The sequence below is a fragment of the Panthera pardus genome, unplaced genomic scaffold, assembly GCF_024362965.1.
Source record: "Panthera pardus isolate Hobbes unplaced genomic scaffold, ASM2436296v1 HiC_scaffold_2, whole genome shotgun sequence".
Lineage (NCBI taxonomy): Eukaryota > Metazoa > Chordata > Mammalia > Carnivora > Felidae > Panthera > Panthera pardus.
In genome coordinates, this window is record NW_026526765.1 from 34,572,722 (window position 1) to 34,579,540 (window position 6,819).

A 6,819-nucleotide genomic window follows, 5' to 3' on the forward strand; every position below is an offset into this window, starting at 1 on the left:
GTCCTTTCATCGCAGGAAAACTAAAAGTTACCCAGATGTGTTAATGCTATCTGGGAAAACTGAAAAAATATGCTTCTAGAAATTATGAAATGTATTTGTAAATTTGCAAATTTAAAGAATGCTGCTATAACACTCAGTTCACAATTGCTTACTTAGTTTTCACTAGAAATTAAGGTGATCTAAATAATATACGCAATTCAAAATAATAATAAGGGAAATATAATAATAATAAGGGAAGTATCTTCATGTGCCAAAAAAGTAGGATGTGTTTCAATAAGAGAAGATGTGAGGAAAGGAGGTACATTTTTTTCTTAAGGGAAAAGAAAGTAATTTTGTCTCAAAGTGAGGGTGTTTAAAGAAGAAAAACAGGACAAAATTGGAATGCAGAAAAGAAAGTTTGTAGAAGGATTATAGATAAGGAATTTTAATGTTTAATTTATTTTTAGAGCAAGAGACAGAGCTTGAGTGGTGTAGGAGCAGAGAGAGAGGGAGACAGAGAATCTGAAGCAGGCTCCAGGCTCTGAGCTGCCAGCACCCTAGAAAAGGAATCTTTGAAAAGGAGTTGTAATGTGTAGTCAAACTAAGATTAAAATTAATTTACTTAAAAATGAGTTTTAATATCAAAAGTAAACTGGTGCGAAATTAAAATCTTGTTTTCTCTCTGTTAAAAGGACAGTTTTCTTGGGATTTATTGTATGATTATGATATACTGTGTAAAGTTTCTTTACCTTTTTTATGAAAATTACTTTTATTACATTATATTTGGTAGTCACACTCAATCAACAAGGTCAACAGAAACTTGTAAATATTGTGCTAAATAACACACTCTATGTACATACATTTTCAGTACAGTAACATTAAAATACTCCATTTCTTTTATTCATATACCTTTGCAAAGTGGGGAATAAATAAAGATACAAACATAGAGGGGCACCTGGGTAGCTCACTCAGTTAAGTAGCCAACTCTTGATTTTAGCTCAGGTCATGCTCTCATAGTTCTTGAGATCAAGTCCTGAGCCCTGCGCTGTCAGCACAGAGCCAGTTTTCAATTCTCTCTCTCCCTCTCTCTCTGCCCTTCCCCACCCTCAAAATAAATAAATAAACATTAGAAAAAAAAAGATACAAACACAGAAAAACGTCTTATCTTGAGCTGGTAAGAGTAACAGAAGTTACAATTATATTTATTGATAAGCCAATGATTGACCCGGACACTAGCAACACACAACTCAAAAGTAGCCCTTGTTCAGAAAAGTGTGGTAGATGGTTCATGGAAGTGATACCGTGTGGTCTCCACAGTGGTCTATTTGAGGTGATTTTTTTTTAATTGCTAAACTGGATTACTAACTCATAATAAAATGTAACTAGTCAAATTTAAACCATGATCAAAATGGGTCTACACATGCCTTTCAAAGCCCTGCTGGTCGCAGTCAGGAGGGGACTGCTTGCTGCACATTGTGCACACCTGCCTGTGACTTTCAATATGTTCTTCAAATTTGCTCTGATTATAGTTGGGAGGGAACAGTAATTCACAGAGGGGACCCTTCTTGCAAACACCAAAGCTGGAATCAAAGCAAAAGCGTGTCCTGCGCCCATGTGCCCATGTGCCCATGTAAATGCTGACTTGGAGGGTCAGGAGCAGTGGCACACCCTCATCTTCTTTCTTGTCCTCAGATCTTCTAAACCATCAGGCCGGCTAAGGTATCTGGCAGGCTGGCTGCAAAGACCATGATCTTCAGTCCTCAAGAAGGCTCTCACAGGTACCCTTCAGATTTCATCTGGGTAAAAAGCACCATCTGTGGGGTGCCTGGGTGGCTCTGTTAAGAGTCAGATTTCTGCTCAGGTCATGATCTCAGGGGTTCCTGAGTTGGAGCCCTGCTCCATGATGCCAGCACAGAGCCTGCTTTGGATCCCCTGTTTCTCCTCTCTCTCTGCCCTCCCCCACTTGCTCTCTCTCTCTCAAACATAAAAAACATTTTTTAAAAAAAAGCACCATCTGCTCCATCTCTGGTTTCCTGTGTCGCACAAGGATTAACATATTGCAGAACGGGTTGTATATTCAGCACTGCAGCAACATGACCATTTTGCTCTGAGCGTATGTTGAGACACTGTGAAATCTTCTGAGAACCCTGGAAATTCTGACCTTCCGTTTCCTTTCTGCTTGATTTTCTAGAGTTCTTTCAAGTTCCTTGCTCCTGGAAAGGTTTTCCAAATGTGAAGTTAGACCATCTATTTCTTTGTCTCTCTCTCAAGTTTGTCATTGTGCTGTACTTCAACCACTGCTGGTTTTACATTTCCAGCAATCTTCACTTGTTCTTTCTATTTTGACTCCACTTTTGCAAGTTCATCAGCATATTATTGCATTTTGTTTTCTCATCCTGCAAGAGTAGTTTACATTTATTATATTTTTGTCTTGTCAGCAATGTCCTTGGTCATTTCACAGACTTTCCCCTTTGTTACAAGGGCAGAAACTGTCTCAGCTGCAGACAGTGATGGCTTTTACATCTACAGTAGAGCCAGCAGTAGCTGGGTCTGTGTTTATTGAGGCATCCTTTACTTTCTGCCGATTCCCAATTTTCATGGTGAATACGCTGTTGCTACTGGCTGATTGGTCTGAAAGTGTATTTATTTGTTTTGGGCCCCTCTGGCATTCCTTGAATTATCTTTGTAATTAATGATCTGCTGCCATCTGAAGATGATGTTTCAAATCTTCCACTTCTCTTCTCATATAGTGCACCCATGTATCAGTCTCTTCCTGATCTCTTTTCACAGCATTTAGTTGATGTCCTGCCACTGCATCAGCTACCTGCTTTTTGACTTTCTCACTTTCCCACTTTCCAGCTGTGCAGCATGCAGCTCTGCCATTGTTTGATCTCCCACATTCACAGCATCATTACGTTCTCTGGCCAGAAAGACCATTTCTTGCCCAGTTGCCTGAATCTGTTCCTCTGCTTTACAAAGTTGCTCCCTTAAAAGCAAACAAACAAACAAACAAACCACACACACACACACACACACACACACACACACACACACACCCTGTATCTTACTTGAGGTTATAAACAAGAAAGCCCTTTGCAGATTTTCAGCCAAACAGAACTGCAGCCTTCCAATATCTTCTTGGCAATAAGCAATCATGCTTTTTTTCTTAAGTTTTTTTTTTTTAAATTTAAGTAATCTCTATACCCAACATGGGGCTCAAACTCACAACCCAGAGATCAAGAGGTGCATGTTCCCCTGGCTGAGTCAGCCAGGAGCCTGACTAATCATGCTTTCTTTGTTCCCATCTAAATTCTTTAACGTCTGGACCTCTGACACGGCTTGGTATTTTATATTTCAGTATTCTTCAAAGGTACCTTAATAAAGTTCCTTCTCATCCTTTTCCATCTTCAACTAATGTTCCAGTTGTTCTCTTTCATATCATGCCTTCCTGAGTTTGTCCTTTAAACTGCCTCATTCAGTTTCTTTTCAATTGCTTTCTGTGTCACTGACACAATATCTTCCTCAAGCTGGACAGCTTTGCATGTAACATCATTGTATCTCTTCTTAAACCCTTCATTTTCCATTTCTAACTTTGTGATACTTCAACAAGATCCTCTTGCTCAGATTGCAATTAGTTGGTCACATCTTTCTTTCTCATGGTTACCTTCTCTTTGCATTCTTCCAACTTGTTCTGCAAGTTGTGCTGGTTCTTTTTCCAGAACATCAATGAAATGTAAGAGTTCTTCTTTTTCTTTCATGGTTTTCTCAATTTTCAACTCGAGAAGGCCAACTTTTGTGGTCACCACTAACATGTCAGAATTTCCTTCATCTTCCATAGTAAGTAACTCTTCAGCTGGAGAAGTTCTCAACTGGAAAGGTGTACTTGCTCCACGAATTTCACCCTAATGGGTAACATAACAGAACTAATAAAATGCTCCATCATCATTTGGAAGGCAATATCCTTGAAATGCAAATACACAATTAACGGTGGTTCCTTCTACATAATGTTCAGGCATGCAAGGCCATAACAATGTGTGACAATCACAAGCAGTACTCCATCCAACCTTGAATATATCAACCCAATCTTTTGGATGTGGATGGACATATGGAGTTACAGTGCAATGACATTCCAGGTGTGAATTAGGAAGATAACTCTTGGGCACATATTTTTTTTTAATGTTTATTTCTGAGACAGAGAGAGACAGAGCATGAGTGGGGGAGGGGCAGAGAGAGAGGGAGACACAGAATCCAAAGCAGGCTCCAGGCTCTGAGCTGTCAGCACAGAGCCCGACGTGGGGCTCAAACTCACAGACCGTGAGATCATGACCTGAGCTGAAGTCGGACGCTCAACTGACTGAGCCACCCAGGCGCCCCTCTTGGGCACATATTGAAAGATGACATGGGCAAAGTTGGAAGTCTGCAAGGGGACTTGTTGAAAAGATGTCATTGTGAATCATTCAAGAGGCTCTAGGACAGAGGGAGCATTAGAGAGCCTCTGAGCCTATACCACCATCAGCCTTTGACCTCTTCCACCTCACTGCCTCGCTCCACCAACTGGCTATACTCCCCAAGTTTCTTTACCTTTTAACTATTAGGTTTCATAATCATCTGTGGTCCTAAGTAGAGAAGGGCTTTAAAACTTTTTTTAAAATATTTTTTACAAATTTCCCAAAATCAAATTGTAAATGAAGTTTTTTTGACCTACAATATTTCAAAGTATTTGCCAAACTAATTAGGCTTATTTGATATGTATATTTCGTGGGAAGTATTGTCAAATAATACTAAGCCTTTTTTACATTGTATTTGTAAGATTGTGTATTTGTAAGATGTAGAGAAAGTCCATTCTCTTTCTGCAAGAAATGGGCCCACACTGCCAGACTTTTCCCATCTTGATGTGTTTATGACATGGCAACGTTTTGCTCCTGAATCAGAGAAATTAAGATGGGTGAACAATTGGAGTATTACTCGGCAATCAAAAAGAAGGAAATCTTGCCATTTGCAATTACATGGATGGAACTGGATGGTATTATGCTAAGTGAAATTAGAGAAAGACAAAAATCATATGGCTTCACTCATATGAGGACTTTAAGAGACAAAACAGATACATAAGGGAAGGGAAACAAAAAGAATATAAAAACAGGGAGGGGGACAAAACAGAAGAGACTCAAAAATATTGAGAACAAATGGAGGGTTACTGGAGGGGTGATGGGAGGAGGGATGGGCTAAATGGGTAAGAGGCACTAAGGAATCTACTCCTGAAATTATTGTTGCACTATATGCTAAATAATTTGGATGTAAGCTTTAAAAAATAAAAGATAAAATTTTTAAAAAAGAGATGGGTAAACAATGGTTGTAAATTAAATGAACACTCAGGGATATGGGAAACCCAAGACACTTGCTTGGTTCCTCCTACCTCCCTCGAAAACCCCATTTTTTGCTTTTTGCATTCCTTCACCATCCTAAATGACCCAACTTATGAATAAACATTGTGTCAAAAGCTTCAATAAAGTTGCAAAAAAAATTTTTACCAGCAATGTCTGATTTCCATGTAGGTCCATAATCCTATAAAACTGGTTTTGTTCCCAGAGGCTTCAGACCTCCTTCTGGACCCTTTGAACACCTACAGCTAGACTTCATTCAACTGCCACTCATTATTGGTTATGAATATGTTCTTGTTATTGTATGTGGTTTTCCAGAAGGGTTGAAGTTTTCTCCTGCTACAAGGCTGATGTCCTCATGGCAGCAAGGAAACTGTTAGAAATTGCGTTTCCCACCTGGTATACCTTTCCCAATCTCCAGCGACAGAAGAACCCACCTTCACCAGGCAAATCAAGGAACCTGGATGAAAACCTTGCAAACTTCTTGGAATTATCATTGTCCCTATCATCCTCAATCTTCAGGTAAGGTTGAGAGAACTAATGGGATCCTCTAACTTTAAACTAAACTTGCCAAAACAACTGTACTTTCCTGACCGAAGGTATTGCTTTTGATTTTGCTGACTATTCACGGTATCCCTCTTGGGAAACACAAACTCATTCCACATGAGATAGTCGCCAGGAGACCAATGTCTATGGGTATACAACTTTCTCCTGATCCTTTATTATCTCATGCTAATATGACTGGCTTCTTAAGTCTTCAATGTCTTATGGTAAAGCCTATCATCAACAGGTTAAAGAAGCCTCTCCAGACTCCAATTCAAAGGATCTTGTTGGTCATAGTGGGGAGATCGATGATTGGGTATTCTGGAAATAGCATTAGAGAAAACAGTGTTTGAGCCTCATTGAAAAGGACCTTACCAAGTGCTCCTGACCACTGACACTGCTGCAAAATTGGAAGGCACTGAGCCTTGAGTACACATGTAACAACTGAAGAAGGATCCACCTGATATCTGGTGGTTTACAGACACTGGAGACCTCTGAAACAAATTGACAGGGAAGAGAAGTAGCTGGCATTGAGGTAAACTGCTTCTGCCCAAGACAATAGATTAAGACTTCATACTTTAAATATGAAATAGGTTCTCCCTCTTTTCCTTTTCTTTACTTTGGCATTGGCCTGGAAAGATAATGCCTCATTCGTAGCTCCCAGGCCATTGCTAAGGGAGGTAACCTTCCAGATTGCTGGATTTGTCATCAAAGATTCTGATCTTTCCATGATGCTAAAGATCCTCTAGTCTTCCATGGGACCAATTTATCTTCTTTTCCTCCTGTCCCTGTTAAATACAATCAATCACCTCTAGAAGTCTCTTACTTTGTTCAACTTTTATGGCCAGAGCATCCAATACCTTCTTTTTACCTTTCTCCAATAATAAATGTACTTACCAGTGTGTGAGCCACCCTAACA

At 39.6% G+C, this 6,819-nt stretch overlaps 2 pseudogenes; both read right to left on the bottom strand.

Moving 5' to 3' along the window:
• Positions 1-246: 246 nt before the first annotated feature.
• On the bottom strand, positions 247-3,228 carry LOC128778377 (tax1-binding protein 1 homolog; annotated as a pseudogene).
• Positions 3,025-5,686, bottom strand: LOC109275869 (tax1-binding protein 1-like; annotated as a pseudogene).
• Positions 5,687-6,819: the final 1,133 nt, after the last annotated feature.